General features: G+C 41.4%; 1 protein-coding gene across 2 annotated transcripts in view; it reads right to left on the bottom strand.

Moving 5' to 3' along the window:
• Positions 1-17,807, bottom strand: part of whrna (whirlin a) — a 134,873-nt gene that overhangs the window by 47,936 nt on the left and 69,130 nt on the right. The gene's annotated exons all lie outside the window — the stretch shown is intronic.

Below are 17,807 nucleotides of genomic sequence, written 5' to 3'. Positions count from 1 at the left end.
TAACAGGGTTGAATCTTGTATTTTATGACACAACAAATCCACCTACTAACAAAGTCACCTGAACCTGAATTAGTTCAGGTCTCTTAATATAATCTATTTTTTTAATACAGATCTACTGTAGAACTACTACAGTGGCAGTCATTTTGGAAATGATTTCTTCTGTTAATAAGGTATGAGGGATTATAGTAGACATTCCTGCACCATGCTTGATGATCTACACTGGCAGTTGCCTACTGGTACATCCCAGACTCAGAAGCTGAGATTAGGTTTAGCAATGTGAATTTTATTTGTTTGAAAAAGTGAAAAATACACAGGCAGGAAGTGTTAAACCAGATATTATATTTCCAAAATCAGGCTCCTGCAGCAGAAGGGTAGTTGTTTCCATGCCTGCTCTGGGCAAAATGAATACTTTCTGGGGCAAGAATTATATAGAACTGGGAATTGGAAATGTACTTTTAATTTGGGGGTTCCTATATTCAGTTGTAGCTACTAAATTATTATTATTATTTATTCCCCTGGGACGTGGATTATACAAACCAATTTCAAATTTAATCAGTCAATTTCTATATCAGGAAATAGGCTGCTTAATGTAAACACAACAGATTTTATCAGTCACATTCAGGACTTCACTTTGGTCTGTTCTTTCATGTTCATTTATCTGATCAGCAGAGAACATGATGCAACTCTGACCACAGTGAATCTCAACACTGCAAGACATCAGTGTGAAATCTGAGGGTATAAAGCCCACTGACTGATCTGTCTCAGCATACTAATATCCTCATTCATCCAGAGATCAAATAATCCCTCCACCACACAGGGAAGTGTTAAACTGTGGTCAAAAGCTCAGTCTGGCTGTGCGCATTAACCAGCAGGAACTCTTTATACTTCTTGCTATCAGTCTGTTATAAAAAGTTTGACGTTGGACATGGTTATTCAAATAAGAGCCACGCAGAACATAACAGATGTTTGGTGAAGATATCGATGATCCCTGATGAATCATGTACTTGGTATGGTATCAGCGCACCAACAGCACATTCTGCATCTTCTTTCTACTCATTTTGTGTTTTTGATGTGTTGATAAAAAAAAAAATTTTTGGGGTGCCTTGGTAACAGATCTCATCCAGCCCCCTTCTCACACAAGCCAAAATATCCAGTGGCTCTTCTAGAATCTGTTGGTGCCCAAACACCACCAACACAAATTTGTGTTTATTCCAAAACTAAGAATGCAAACTTTGTATACTGCTGTAGTTCAAAATTTGTCAGCCCTTTGTTATCACATGGGGGCCGCAACTAGCATTTTCCCCAGGACAGGTGATTACCCCACTTGCTGCATGGATGAAACAAGTATTTGATCTATCAATCAGCAAGATTTCTGGCTCCAAGGTGTATTTTATACAGGTAAGGAGCTGACATCGGGAGCCCTCTCAGCCCGTTACCTGTATGAAAGACACCTGTCCACAGAAGCTATCAATCAATCCACATTCCAGCATGACAATGATTCAAAACACACGGCCAAGGCAACAAAGGATTGATCAAGAAGAAGCATATTAAGGTCTTGGAGTGGCCTAGTCAGTCTCCAGACCTTAATCCCATAGAAAATCTGTGGAGGGAGCTGAAGGTTGGAGTTTCCAAACATCAGCCACAAAACATTAATGACTCTGAGAGGATCTGCAAAGAGGAGTGGGACAAACCCCCCTGAGATGTGTGCAAACCATGTAACCAAGTGCAAGAAACATCTGACCTCTGTGACTGAAACAAAGGTTTTGCCACCAAGAACTAAAGCTAAATAATTATTTAATTTATAAAAATGCTAATTAATTTATAATTTTTTAAAAATCTTTCTCTTTAAAAAAAAATTTTCAAATAAATCTACCACTAAAATGAACACTGACTGATTATTTCTTTGTTAGTGGTTAAACTCATTTTTTCCTAACTATATATACTAACACAAGGTACGGCTTTGAAATTAGCTAATATAAATTCATATTTTTTTCCAGCCTTGCAGTTCATGCATATTTTCTCACAGAAACAGGACAGACAGCTCTTCTGAAAGCTGTTGAAATGAGCACAAAACCTGTAAAAATAACTACATTTCCTCACCACAAAGGGTTTTAGCAAGGACACAGGTCAAGAGCCAGGAGTTATTAATATAGAGCAACAGAGGTATTGGCCTTCAGGTTTTACAATTCAGCTCACCACTCTCAATTTGATCAAAGAAATTCAGGCCTGAATGAAAGTTTCTTAGCTAAATTTCTTTTTTTCCTGAGCATGACTAAGGCCTTATAATCCTCAGACATATTCTCAATGTGAGGTTTTGTTTGGGCCTAATATAATAAGATCATATACGTGTATGCTAATCACATTTTTATGCTTGTAATCCTGTTAAAAAATGTGTTTTTGGAATATTCTTGTTCCTGTGGGTTGTTTTCCAAAACATATTCCCAGGATTATAAAGAATCAAAACAGCTGAGGGTTTCCTGAAGATGACTTACTTATCCAGTGAAAGGTAACAACACACATGCAAACACACAAAAGACGTGTAATATATTCAGAATAATATAAAACCAGGTTTATGTCAGAGCTAAGCTACACAAATGGCATCTGTGTATCTGCATTCTGCCATTCTTCTACTAAACTCAGCTGTAAACTTGCATCATCTGTTTACAGTTCAGGTTTCCTAAACTACCAGATGTGGTCTTTAAAATCCATTAAGCAGAGAGACCAGTGCTGCTTAAACTGGGGACACACTACACAGCTTTCACAGTCTTTACAGATTTTGACTAAGAGTACACACTAACAGACTGGCTTAAGCACATTTTTGTATGATGACTGAAAAAACTGGGGAACTGATGAGTTACTTAAGACTTACTTAAGACTACTTAAGATGATTTGTCAAACCAACTAAAGCAAACTGAACACATCAAACTCTCATGCAAACTCTTGCAGGGGTGACAGTTTAAAGGGTAAACACACAATCCAGTTGGTGGCGGTAATGCATCAGTTTGTTGCCAACTGCCAGCAAACTCGAAGAAGAAGAAGAAGAAGTAAAGAAACATGGATGTCAATCGGTTGCTGCTGTTATTATCTGCACAGCTATTTACTTGGAAAAATTAGATTTATACATAATTACATGATGTTCTCACTTATTCCCATCGTCTTCTGACGCTATTTCATCTATATCTATCTCTCTTTCATTGGCTGTTGGCAACGTGTGTTTGGAGTTGGGAGGGTAATCAGTTTACACTAGCCGGCAACATGTTTGATTGACTGCGAATGAGGTCGCACTTACAGATTTTTGTGACAGCTACCCATGCTGACTGTCCTCAACTAGTGCAGACTTTGCCCAACTAGGAATCATGGGTAAAAATCGTGTACTGTGTCCTCAGCTGTAAACAATCCCACACACAATTCTCTGCAAGGGTGACAGCACAATACGCACAGTATACTGGCTGAAGTGCTTCACACAAGTTGGTTAAAGGTCAGGGATGGGCATGGTGGAAAACGGCATGCAAACAGACAAAAAACTGCAGCAATTGAATGAAACATGTGATGCAAATACTCATGAGACATGCAGAATATGTTTTGCTAAGAACTGTATTATGACACTGTGGTTGCATCAGCAACTTTCTATGCTGTGGTAGAGTAGGGAGTGAGAAGAAGAAACTGATTAGAAAGAGAGAAACACCAAACTAATCACTAACAAGTGAGAAGTAAAATAACAGTCAAGTAAATTTTTACAAAGTATTGAATCAGTTCGTTTTCTACACCAAATTGCTCTGTTACAAATACAAATCTATATACATAAATGACCATATAAAGTTGACTTCTTTTGAACTTTATACTCAGGCTGGCAGTCATTTTGGAAATCATTTCTCCCTCAATAAGGTATAATATATTACAGCAGACTTTCATTTCTCATGCTGATTGACAGTCATGATTGACAGTTGGAGCTTAAAGAATAAACAGCAGACACTGTGTTTGTAGTTAAGAACTTACACTAATAAAGAGTCAAAGAGTGAAAGGCAGTGCCCTTTTATTTACTGATAAGTCCCACATTTATTCGCTTTAGGCGTCAGCAAGCTGATAAAGAAGGCAAGCTCTGTCCTGCCTATCCTTTTGCTCTCAGAGGGTGAGTATAGTGGATGTGGGCTAAGCTGACAAACATCCTGAACTCTCTGTACTCTGTATGAAACAGTGGGGACCTTATAGGTAGCTCATTCTGTGTCTATAATACAGTTTTACAATTTTGTTTTTGAATAGTTATTTTAACTGTAAATATTCAAATTCTACATTAATTTACTTGCATTCTTATGTGCTTGTTTTTCTTTTTTTCTTTATGCCATGATTAATTACTTAGATATGTAAATAATAAAGCTCTCCTCAATTGTATATTTTTTTTCATATGATCTTTTTGCTTTTATGTCATATTTTTTAATATTATATTTTTGATTTTTGATTTTTTTATATAATATTTTGTCCTTTTGTTGCTGTTTGCTGCTGTAATGACCGAATGTTTCTATATAGCGCAATCTAACTTTCAGGAGCGCGTGTGGCGGCGCCGGATGGCTGCGGCTTGGAGGCGTACTCCTTTCACAATTTCACTGTGTACTAGTATGTCTGTACTTGTACATGTGACAAATAAATTCTATTCTATATTCTATTCTATTCCATAAAGCATAATTTCACTCATATTCAGTCATTTTAAGGCCTGCTGCTGGTTAAAGCCACTAAACATTCCTTCTTCTTCCAGACATGGATTTCCGTGAATATATACCATTGCAGGAAAAACAGGGTAAATTTGAGTGTGTGCATGAAAAAAAGTGAGAAAAAAGTGGACAGTTTGTGTGTGTTAGGTATAGAAAAGATAGATTTGAAATTGGAAAGCCAGCCCTCAGAGCTGAACATGAAAAGAAGTGTGTGTTCTCATTGTGCCAGAAACTGTGACAAAGAAAAAAGAGATATCTGCACGTGCATTCATTCCATCTGTTGTTGGTCACTTCAGTGTAAAATGAGTTTGTATATCATTTAGTTGCCAAACATGATGATCTGAGCACATTAACTGAAAACCACTTTTCACAGAAAATGTTCAGCTTTGCATTTATAAGCGACACCTTGTCAAAGCCCACAGAGCCTTTTCCAGTTGTCCTCTGTGCCATTTGTATAACAGAACAGTTGCTACCTCTTTGTAGTCTGTGCCAACAGATATGACACAATTACCAGTACTTGGCTCAGTGGGGCGATTGATAATGTGGAGAGAGCTCTGCAGGAGCCACATCACAGAGAAACAGATGGGCTGTATTCCTGCCGCTCCCTTAGTCTGACTCCTAATGTGAGAGAACATCACAGTGTGTATTCATAACACTCAGGCAGGTGTGTGTACAGCAATGAGAACATAAAGGAGGGAAACTTTTTGTAACAAACTACCAGAAACATACATGTGTGAAAGGTTCAATGCCAATAAGATCCAGCCAAAGAGGCTGAAAAACAAAGCTCAGAACTGCAACTTCCTGCCTCCAAAAGTGAGGCAATCCCCATAGACCTCCATGTTTTCCATGCCAATCATTTTTAAGGTATTAAAGTTCTACATAATTAAAGGCATGGTTGCTTTGAGTGACAGGTTGGCATTGTTTACAAGTGGCAACCATGCATAAGTGCAGTTCACCCTGCAGCCTCTAGTGGCTGTCTCCAAAAAGACAAAAATGAGTCAATCCTCATGTTAAAATATGGGCAGTGAATATTTTTTTCTCATTTTCTTTTAAGGAGGACTTAAAATTACAATTTTGGGTGTGATCGCCTTTGCTGACAGATAGGTGCTGATTCACAGTGTAAGCTTCCTTCCACATTTGGAGTTTAGGTGGACTATGATGCTGCCAACATAGACCCAAGAAGTGTTACCCATAGTTATGTTTTATCTATAGCTGCCTGTAGCTGCTTGCTAATGTGGCTACACACCAACCTCAGCACTCCATCTTTTTACTTGTATTTGAAATAATCAGGTGTTAGGTGGACCAATGCACTACTGAGATGGCAACTGCTAGGTCCTCACACACTGAGCCTCAAAACTACTGTACAGAAAGACTGTGTAAGATGTTGCAGAAAGTTTGCTCATCCTTATTTACGTTCTATGGTCCACACCACAGACTGTATATAACTATGGACAAACTATCCATGATGCTGGCTTATGTGACTGGTGCAAAAAAAATGTGCAAAATAAGACATAGAAAGACTTTTGCAGAACAAATCGTGTTGAACTCAACTGCCTGGGACCCCAGGCCTGTCAGGGGTGCCGCCTGAGGTCCAACCAACTTTAAACTACAGCATTGCTAATGACAAAGGTTGCAATGAGAGTAGAATACCTTCCTAAGAAGGCCCCACCTCCACTTACTCACTCCATGGGAAATATCTTGCATTTGTAATGACAACAATAACCAAAGAAAATGAATAGCATTTTTGCATGTGACATTATATATAACATGATGAACGCAGGCTAAGGACTAACTTTGGCCTAGGAGCCCACCTCTAGAACTGCCTCTGATTAGAGATACAAAAAGAAGATATTGTATTGTCTACTTTTTATTATTAAGGGCACTTCAAGCAGTTAATGCAAATTAACCTGCCTGTCACTCAAAGCCACAGTTATGCAAAATTAAGCCTTAATATAATTAAAAGGAGTAAAAATTCACCTCTCAGTTGCCACAAAAAGGCAAGCTTGCCAAGCTGTAAATGTGATAGGAGTGTCAATCTGTCCTGTAAATTCAAGGATTAAAAAAAAAAATTGGTTAAAAAATACAATATTATTCTCAAAAAAATAAGTAAAAACTTGAAAAACATTAGTGAAAAAAGGAGGGAAAACAGAGCGTGGGCAAACCAGCACACTGTTTGCGTGAAGAGCGGCAGTTGTTATTTACTCCTCAATGGTCCCTGGTGAATTGGGAAAATGAGGAAGCCCAGGTGCCTGTCAACAGGCCAGGCTTTGATCAATGGGCCTTTGGGTAACAATCACACTTTTCTGTTGTCTCTATAGTCTGCTGTGGGTGCATTTTGTATTTGAATCTCATGTTTATTAAAGCGGGAAACAAGAACCTGCCGTCTCTGTTCTCCACTGCACAGCGGTGTGGGCACACACACTGCCATATGTCTATAATAAGTGGAAATAAATGGCATGTTTCGCCTTTAAAGTGCTTTCCAGCTGTGCAGCCAGAAATAGTCTAATGTGGAGCAGCATTTCCACTTCACACGGCATACACAGGCAGGCACAGTTCCTACTGTACCGCCAACACTGAAGCACAGGACCTTGATACTGTATATAGATGCTGCAGAGATCAATTTCCTGTTGCACTGTTTTAAATTATTTTTAGCTGAAGTCAGCCTGTTGTTAAGGCCCGTCCTTGGAGCTAGCGGGTACACAAACACATGGGGTGTCTGGCATTAAATTAGCTGTGCGTACTCTTTTACAAAGCTGTCAGGGACAATGGATGCATTTTCTTAACACATTTACCCATGTTTACATGCAGCATAATGTTATTGCATGCATTTAACACATTCATGACTATCTAAATTGCATAATAGCTGTAAGAGTTAGCATGTTTAGTCTTATTATAACTCTTAAAAAACAATAAAACACCCCAAGGCAATACCACTGCTGAATTATTTAACTTCTCTGTAGTGTGCTAAATGCTGTTTTGATGTTTCATTTAACAGCAGCTGCAGAACAATATACCCTGCAGCGACAATATACCTTTTGTCCTCGTAAACGTTAGAGATGTTGCATCAGTCCTTAATAGCAGCAGTTTGACATCCAATTTCTAAAAAAGTCTCCTCCTTATTTAGTTTTTCCTCTTTATACCTTTATTGGTCAAAGCCGTACAACAAATAAAGCTTCTGAGCTGCGCTCTCTCACCAACAATCGCCTGAATAGGAGTGTCTACCTTTGATCTTTGCCGTTATTTCCGCTGCACAAAATAAATCATTTTTGTTGGTATGACTGGTTTTATTCAGTGAAATATTGTGTTTAGTTCAAATTTATATGAAAAGTGAAAATCTTACATTTATAAAACAAGATTTGGGCTGGATCACTGCTCAAAAAAATAAATAAAAGGGAACACTTAAACAACACAATGTAACTCCAAGTCAGTCACACTTCTGTGAAATCAGCCTGTCCAGTTCGGATCAACACTGATTGTGAATCAGTTTCAGCTGCTGTTGTGCAAATGGAACAGACAACAGGTGGAAATGAGAGGCAGTTATCAAGACAGCCCTATAAAGGAGAGGTTCTGCAGGTGCTGACCACAGACCATTTCTCTGCTCTCATCCTTTCTGACTGATGTTTGATCACTTTTGCTTTTTGTCGGTGCGCTCACCCCTAGAGGTAGCATGAGGCGGTGTCTACAACCCACACAAGTTGCTCAGATAGTGCAGCTCATCCAGGATGGCACATCGATGTGAGCTGTGGCAAGAAGGTTTGCCACAGTGTCCAGAGCATGGAGGAGATACCAGGAGACAGGCCAATACACCAGAAGACGTGGAGGGGGCCGTAGGAGGGCAACAATCCAGCAGCAGGATCGCTACCTCCTCCTTTGTGCAAGGAGGAACAGATGTTAAGCGAATGTGTGTCAGCAGTTCCTGCATGATGAAGGCAATGATGCTATGGATGCCTGCCCGTTCCCCAGACCTGAATCTAATTGACCACATGTGGGACATCATGTCTCATTCCATCCACCAACGTTGCACCGCAGACTGCCCAGGAGTTGACTGATGCTCCAGGTCAGGGAGGAGATCCTTTAGGAGAACATCCGCCATCAGGAGCATGCCTAGGCATTGTAGGGAGGTCATACAGGCACGTGGAGGCCACACACACTACTGAGCCTCATTTTGACTTGTCTTGAGGAACTTCCTCTCAAGTTGGATCAGCCTGTAATGTGATTTTCCACTTTTATTTTGAGTATGGCTCCAAATCCAGACCTCCATGGGTTAATAATTTTGACTTACATTGATCATTTTTATGTTGTTCTCAACATATCCCACTATGTAATGAAGGAAGATTTTCAACTGGAACATTTCATTAGTGTTCCTTTTATTTTTTTGAGCAGTGTATATTTGGACATCGTGGCGCGGGCAACAACTACACTATTTTCACTCCAGATGAGACTCATGAGACGCATCTTCTGTGATAAGACAGAGTGTGTAATCGAACTGACTAATATTAATACCACAATGCTCTTCAGAAAATAGTGCAGAGATTTTGTTCTTTTTCGGTTGTTCAGCAACATGTTGCATTTCGTTTTGTCCCAGTAGTTTTAAGATTAGATCACCAGCTACCTTTGGCTGGAGCTGAAAAATGCAGCTCTGTTATATTTCCCCACTGAAAAAAAAGGATAAAGGAATGAAAATGCCTGAGACCCCAATTCATCTCAAATGATCAGCTGAAGGGTCTGAAACACTGAACACCATTTATGGAGAAACAATTTTTTAAAGATTACTTTTATATTATTTTCTGCTGTATTTGACCATCCACAGTGAAAAGAGTTACAAAAGATGAGTATAAGAAAACGTAACAAAGCAACAAAAGGATCCCGGTCAATTTCAAACCTTTTATATCAAACCTACCAAGACAGCCCACAAGCTGCTATTTCAGATTCTATTGTATACCCTTTTTATCTTTTTCTATGAACCCTGAAGTAAACTGAGTCAAATTGAATTTTCTCCTTATGCTCTGTAGCTTAAAATGCTTGCTGAGTGTTTTGTTTTTTTTAATTTGTAAAAGAAGAGCTCCCTTAAACATCAAAAGCTGCTCAGTATCACAATCAACTTCAGCCAGGAGCACACCCCATGTAAGGTAGCGTAACAGTTACTACTGTACACCAGACAAAAACAGAACATTAGGTTAATATTTCACATTTCAGTTGTAAATGGAGCAGGAGCGCTTCTCTAGCTGCATCTCTACACGTTCATGTAGGCGGAGACTTAACAAAACTTGAAAGGAACGAAGTTGATAATGCTTCGTGTTTACCAAATGCTTAATTTAAATTGTGTTCATTTGGTTACCTCCACAAGTTGACATCATGCTAGGCATGACCTTTTTCCCAGGGCTTTAATTCAATTAAGCCGAACCAGGCAGATGTCAAGGCTGACCTTTCGTCTCCTTTAGAGTGGGCAGAAGCGTGCTATGGAAGACCTGAGTCTAATATAAAGCTTCACAGCCACTCCCACTAATATAACCTCTTTACCATAGTTTATTTTTTGCAATCATTTTAAGCATCCCTTGTCACTGCATAGCCACACCAAGGTACCATTTTACAAGGCTTTCCATCAAGAGACCAGGCAGTGGTTATGTAGTAACGTTTACACAGCTGAGCTTTCATTCTCACCGAGACTGAAGGCCGAGGCAGTGACATCGTGGTGGTGTGATGATTTTAGAAGCCTGGCAGCAATATAAGTCATCCATCATAGTCATACTAGCCAGATGAGATCCATCGCACAGACACAGAGATAGCTGCAGGGTGAGGAGCTGAAGCGTAAGCACCAGCATCGTGGACAGTTATGAGAAAGCATCTTCCCCCTGCTGAGCACCGACAATCAGAGACATCTTCAGTTTGTTCGAGTCTATGTCTCGAGGATGTTTGTAACGCTCAGTTGGATTTATCACATGAAAAGCACATCAAGTCTGAGTCACACACTTGGCTTAGAAAAGTTGTTTATATTAAAAAATTACACTTATTTAATTTGTGGTCATCATGCTATTAAATTTTAAAGGCCCACCATTGTCAAGGAGTACATGCCAGAAGAGATTCTTGCTTCAAAGTCCTGAAGGTTTACACAATCAGACATCAAACTCTTCACACTGTTTTGACATACAACAAGGAAGCGAGCCAATAGCAGTGCAGATGTCTGCCACCTTCTATGTAATTTCCTGTTGCATGGATCATAGACAATTATACAGAGCCATAATAACAGACTTTGCAGGATGTGAAAGCCACTCATCAACCAGTTAGAAAGTTCAGAACGTGTCGCATGGAGTAACACAATGTATTTGATGAAGTTGCTACATTTTCATTTCTATGGGTTTTTCACAAGTTTTGCTATTTTGAGTGCTTGTGCAAGCCTCTGACTGCCGCCATGTTGGAAGTGTCATAGTCTACACAATCTTCATCCTCACCAGAAGAACAGGACATACATAACATGAGGTCCATTTTTTAGCACTTGAAATCAGAAAATGTGTCAGCAGTGTCAGGGGGACACAAACCCTGGAATTCTGAGTGAAGGGCTGCTGTGCTACCACCTAAACTAACCTGCTTCCTAATTTGGACATTTTTTGCTACATCAGTACCAAGATTGGATGACGTCAGGCAATAAAATCCATGGTAGCCAACCAGCATAAGCTGCCAGTGTCTAAGCTGGGGGATATATTATCGACCAAAATTTGGTGTTTTGTCTAGGACATGTTATGATGTAAAGTTTTTACATGGAGTTCTGTGGAGGATGACTCACTTTTGGAGCCAGTGGGGGGACTGCAGTTTGGATACTTCCACCTAGCTCTTATTGATCAGTCATGGATGATGCTAAAATGGATTTGGTAAATGTATAAAGATTAAGATAATTTTTTTAAAATACAAATTATTATTGTATTAAAAAAATATAAAATATTTTACAGAATACGCAAATATCAAGACATGTTCCTGAAAAAAGTAGATTCCCTCTAAAGCTCAAATAATCAACAAAAGAAATGACTTCATAGTGAGATGCAGCCTTCTGCAAAAATAAACTCAAACAAGGTCCGAGCCAGCATGTCATCAGTCTACCACAATGATGGAAAGTCATTTTCAATGACACTTCTACAAAGAAGATCAAATTTGATTCATCTGTGAAGGTGCCTTTGAGTGAAGTATACACTTTTTAATTCATGCCCAGAGACAAACTCACAGACATTAAGACACTTAATCAAAGCTACAGGGTCCTTATACTGTACACAAAGAGTACAGTTCAGCATGGGCAGGCATGATAAATCACCCCTCGCTACACAATCTGATGTCCTTTTAGGAGAGATCGGACCCCACACAGCGACATTCTGATTCTGAATGATGAATCTGAATTGGCGATACACTGGTCAGCTGTTTATCCTTTAAAGAACAACTTCAGCAAAAGCAAAATCCAGAAAACACATTTCATGTGACTGTGAAAACAAGTGTTTTTTTTTCCTTATCTTAACATTTTCTCTATAAAAAATAGCACAAAATATGTTTCTATACAAGAAGCTCTGTGTGTCTTATGTGAGAGCTGTGCAGTCCCCCCCCTGCTGAGCGTGGCACCCTGGAGACTGCAGGAAGCTCATCCTCCACATATTAACAGCACTGCTTGTGCCAGCCCAAAAACATACATTAGAGTCTCCTTCATGTTTTATTTTTAGAATAAAGTGACTCAACATTTTGATATCATAATTAAGGAGGAAACATATGGATGGCACTTAATAGTACAGAAATGACTCATTATAATAGCTAAATATCATGACCTGAATATAATTGTTTTTAATGCCTAAGCTATTCTATGACTATCTGAGTGCACTCACAATGTATCGGCGAAGTGCTTTTTCTGCCTTTTCTGCTCTATACTTGACCTCCACTCTCAATCTGTCAAAACGGCACCAGGCTTTTGACCCTGCAGGTAAATCCAGGTGTCCACTGGAGCATCACACTGAATCACATCCCACCCGGCAGGAAATATGTGCTCTGGATTCTAGTGTGAATGTGCTTGTGGTACCTTGTATTTATTCAAGTGTGTCTGTGGCGTGGTTCACCTCGTTCCGAGGCCACAGGTGGGATCAATTTTCCCAACACACTCAGGCGCAGTCGTTCGTTGTGGTGATTCAAAATTTATTCACAAAACAATAAACAAAAATTGGGAAAAATGCAAATGTAAAAACAAAGCGAGTATCAAAAAAAAAATGATACTGATGTTTAGAAGCAATTAAATAACCAGTTAAGGACGCGGTTCTGACTCCGTCTCAGACCTTTAGCACACGAGCCTACTCAGCTCTCAACTCCGCTGGAAGAAAAAAAAAAAAAAAAACCCCCCCTCCTCACTGGTGAAGTCTCATATATATATCCCTAGCCCCTCCTACTGGGCAAATGAAATAGAGTCTAAACAGGTGTGTGTGGGTGGAGAGAACACTCGTGACGGGACTTCCTCGTCACATTACCCCCCTCCTCACGGAGGTTGACGATGTACGGCAACCTGGACAAATAGTCGGCTACAACATTCGCCTTGCCTGCTCTATGTCGTATGACGAACTTGAACGGTTGCAAGGACAGATACCAACGGGTAAGCCGGCTGTTCTGATCCTTCATGGAATTTATCCAGGTAAGGGCACGATGATCAGTCTCTAGGTCAAACTCCCTCCCTAACAGGTAGTAACGCAAACTTTCCAACGCCCACTTGATTGCCAGGCCCTCTTTCTCTACCACTGAATACCTCGTCTCCCGTGGTGACAGCTTCCGGCTCAGGTACATCACTGGTCTTTCTTTACCTGGTTCTCCTTGAGTTAAAACTGCGCCCAGTCCTACTGCAGAAGCATCTACTTGGACGAGAAATCGTTCGTTAAAATCAGGACTTTTAAGAACAGGGTCAGAACATAAACAGATCTTCAGGGCACGAAAGGCTTCATCACACTGTTTCGTCCATTCTATTGGATTTTTCTGACCTTTTGTCGTTAGTGCGGTGAGTGGGGCTGCTATGGTAGCAAATTCTGGCACAAACCGTCTGTACCAACCTGCTAAACCTAGGAAAGAGCGAACCTCCTTCTTGGTTCTAGGTCGCGGACAGTTCATGATGGACTCTACCTTATCCACCTGTGGACGGATTTCTCCTCGTCCCAGCTGGTATCCTAGGTAGCGAGTTTCTTCCTTCGCCCACTCACACTTGCCAACATTCAAGGTCAGACCTGCTGCTCGGATCTTCTCCAAGACTCTCCTCAGATGTTGTAGGTGCTCTTCCCAACTATGGCTGGAGATCACTACATCATCCAAGTAGGCTGCACTGAACTCTTCACAGCCTTGTAGAACTTTGTCCATCAGTCTCTGAAAAGTTGCTGGCGCTCCGTGTAGGCCGAATGGCATCACTGTAAACTGATACAGGCCACTGGGTGTCTGAAAAGCCGTATAAGGTCTACAGGCTGGGTCAAGGGGTACCTGCCAATATCCTTTACACAAATCTAATGTGGTGATGTATTTGGCTGACCCAATTTTCTCTAACAGTTCATCTATTCTGGGCATAGGATATGTGTCAAACTCCGACATGGAATTTAGTTTTCTAAAATCAATACAGACCCGTAACGAACCACCTTTTTTCACAACTATGACTACAGGACTGCACCATTCTGATTTCGAGGGTTCGATTACCCCCAGCTTCAGCATGCTCTCGACTTCCTCCCGGAGCCTTCCTACTAGCTATTGTGGTATCCGGTAAGGTCGTTGACGACACGGTAGCCCCCCCCTTAGGCGGATGACGTGCTCCATGAGCGTTGTCCTCCCCGGGTTGCCTGAAAACAGTGTCGGTACTGCCTGAAACACCTGTAAGATGTCAGACACTTGGGACTCTGTGAGGTGTTCAAGTGCCAGATCATTCGTTGTTGTCGTTTCTTCTTCCTCCGTCTCTGCTTCCTCCCATAGATCAGGTGTTCCTACCGCCAAAGCAACCGGCTTTGACGCGACCAATGGCGTCTTCCACTCCTTCAGTAAGTTGATGTGATAGACCTGTCTTTTCCTCTTCCGATCAGGATGGTGGACCTCATAGGTGACCGGACTCATCCTGCGTGTCACCTCGAAAGGACCTTGCCATTTAGGGTCAGAATAAGGTCTCCAGTCTGTGGGTGGCTGGTTAAAGCCCATCTGGTTTGGTTGGCTACTACCAGCTGAAGGAGGTGACGACCAACCTGAGGTGTTCATTTCCCTGCGCTGACGTGCTGGGGTAGGCAATCCCAGCCTCGGGCTGTCGGCTGTCCTTGTACTCGGAGTGACGCCCTCTGTGCCTTGGATTGGCTGCTCTGTCGGCTGGAGTGACTCCCTCAAGCTGCGAAGTTCCTGTAGCAGGCTGTCCTCTCTCCGCTGTTGTGCCAATAAAAAGTCTCTCATCATCACCATAAGCTCTCCTCCAGGTGCACCCGACGAGACAGGGCCAAGTCGGAGATGGGTCTCTTCCTCCTCCGCTGAGTAAGTGGACGCAGACAACACTGTCTCCCATGCTGCTTCGGCCTGATCAGCAGCTGCCTCCATCTCGGTCTGCCGTGCCCGTGTCTGAGAACGCAGCCCACTCCGCTGTCTTGGCAGGTGCTTTGTCTTCCTACGACTGGCCATCCCACTCCTGACACCATATGTGGCGTGGTTCACCTCGTTCCGAGGCCACAGGTGGGATCAATTTTCCCAACACACTCAGGCGCAGTCGTTCGTTGTGGTGATTCAAAATTTATTCACAAAACAATAAACAAAAATTGGGAAAAATGCAAATGTAAAAACAAAGCGAGTATCAAAAAAAAAATGATACTGATGTTTAGAAGCAATTAAATAACCAGTTAAGGACGCGGTTCTGACTCCGTCTCAGACCTTTAGCACACGAGCCTACTCAGCTCTCAACTCCGCTGGAAGAAAAAAAAAAAAAAAAAACCCCCCCTCCTCACTGGTGAAGTCTCATATATATATCCCTAGCCCCTCCTACTGGGCAAATGAAATAGAGTCTAAACAGGTGTGTGTGGGTGGAGAGAACACTCGTGACGGGACTTCCTCGTCACAGTGTCATAAAGAAATAGCTCTTTGAGCCTTGTCTGATCAATCTAGTATTCAAAACAAGATGCTATGCTGAGTGTGGTCCCTTCTAATAGGTGTCTGTGTAATTGGCTGGTTGACAGGCTGATCACTAACAAGCATGAGATGAAGGGCTCAGGGGAGAGGACGTCCATCCTCGCTCTCCTTCTGTTGCTATGTCACCGAAAATGCAGGAAAATCGAGCAAAGGCGTACGCTCTGAGGACGCATGCTTTATACCTGAGAAACAAAAGGTCAGGGTGTACCCACTTTGATGTGGTAAACAAAGCACTATATATCAGATGTATTATGTTAGTGAAACCAAAAACAGTGTTGCTCCTTCTATCATAGAAAATATGCTGTTTTGTTGTCACTGCTATAATACTATATTACTGCACTACTCAAAGCCATTATTGTCCACAGGCCGTATGGTGAAGGAAGCAGGAGGAAATGTAAGCAGAGAGTGGTGTGAGGCAAAAACATGTTGTCATATTTCTGGAAGAGAATCACTGAAAAATCTCTTAAGGGAGATGTCGCCACGGGTCACAGATGCCTGAGGAGCAAATCAGATTCTTCTAAAAAATCAGTGCTGGCCCATCAGTTAGAGAGACAGAGAGATGAAGCTCTGTGCTGTTTCATCCCAGCCTCTGATGGCTGCTGGCGCTTTTAATGCATGACATTAAATTCCTATAATCTGTTCAGACCCTGAGTCTGACCCCTTTGAAAGGACAGAACACAGCAGAAGTCTTTATTTGCTAATACGGGTGTGTGATATGACGATAATAGAAGGGTAGTGAAGGATTATGACGTGTATGACAATCAACCAGAGCAGAAAGATCGTATGACACATTCTATTAACTGCAGTTCCATGCTTGGGCACAGACGCATGAGTTTGTTTTTCAGCCAACTCACTGTGAGCTTCATGTCAACATGACCAACCAAATTATAATAAACTACGGGCAGTGCTGTGGAATTTTTTACTAACCTCCCTGTTAGATTCAATGTGTTGCAGGAAGTGCTTCACAGGGGGTCGCTACGCTTACGTTATACCTCTGTTACCTGGCCGGTGTAAATCCAGCTTAAGAAACAAACTCCACATTTTTGCTTCTCTCCGAACAGCAGGTGCAAACAATGATCATCTGTAAAGTTTGCGCAGACATGGTTTGTACATCCGCTGTCAACCACCAAAAGAGGCAGCAAACTGAAATTTCCCAGATTGTACAACAGCAACTATAGCAACTATAACACAGGCATTTGATAAAGGCACTCCATATGAGACCAGCAAAGGGTGGAAAGAGGTGGTTGAGGCCGTTCCATTTTTCCTTGCAAAAGATGTGATGATTCCTATGAATCGCATTGAGCTTTAAGAGATAATCTTAGTTACCTAAGTTTGCATTTTATTTGACCTTTTTCAATTAATTTAGTGTTTTACCTTGAGAGGCATACTTGTTTGAATGACATGCGTTCAATAATACTTTACATAATTGCATTTGGCTTACAGCAGGGCACTCAAATCTCACGCACTGAGCAAGACACACGCATTTCAACAAGTTCACATGCTCACACGCCACACATGACATTTCTCACAATGATTAACTCTTAGATTCAGTAGTGTTCTCTCCGAGTAAATGAATCCACACACTGTCATGAACACACCCTCCATCTGGTTCTTACCTACGGCTTACAAACTGAGAACCTGCTAATCTCGTCTCAAAATCCTGCCCTTTTAGACCACTCATTATTGATTTCACTCTTCCAGACCTATCCTATCCAGCTACCGGACGGGTGGGACCAGGACGAACCTTCAATGGGAGGACAAACCTTTACATGGGATGTACCACCGACAGATATCAGAATTGTCTGAAATAGAGAAATCCTACCAATGGCTAGCAAAGGCTGAGCTCAAAGACAGCCTGAGGCACTTATCATGGCAGCACAGGAACAGGTCCCCGAAGACCAGAGCAATAGAGATCCACCACTACAAGAAGGAACATGAGAAGCTAGAGAAATACCAAGGTAG

Source organism: Parambassis ranga, chromosome 12, assembly GCF_900634625.1.
Source record: "Parambassis ranga chromosome 12, fParRan2.1, whole genome shotgun sequence".
Lineage (NCBI taxonomy): Eukaryota > Metazoa > Chordata > Actinopteri > Ambassidae > Parambassis > Parambassis ranga.
Note: the sequence above shows the minus strand (reverse complement) of the source record. Positions and strands in the feature narration are given on the sequence as shown.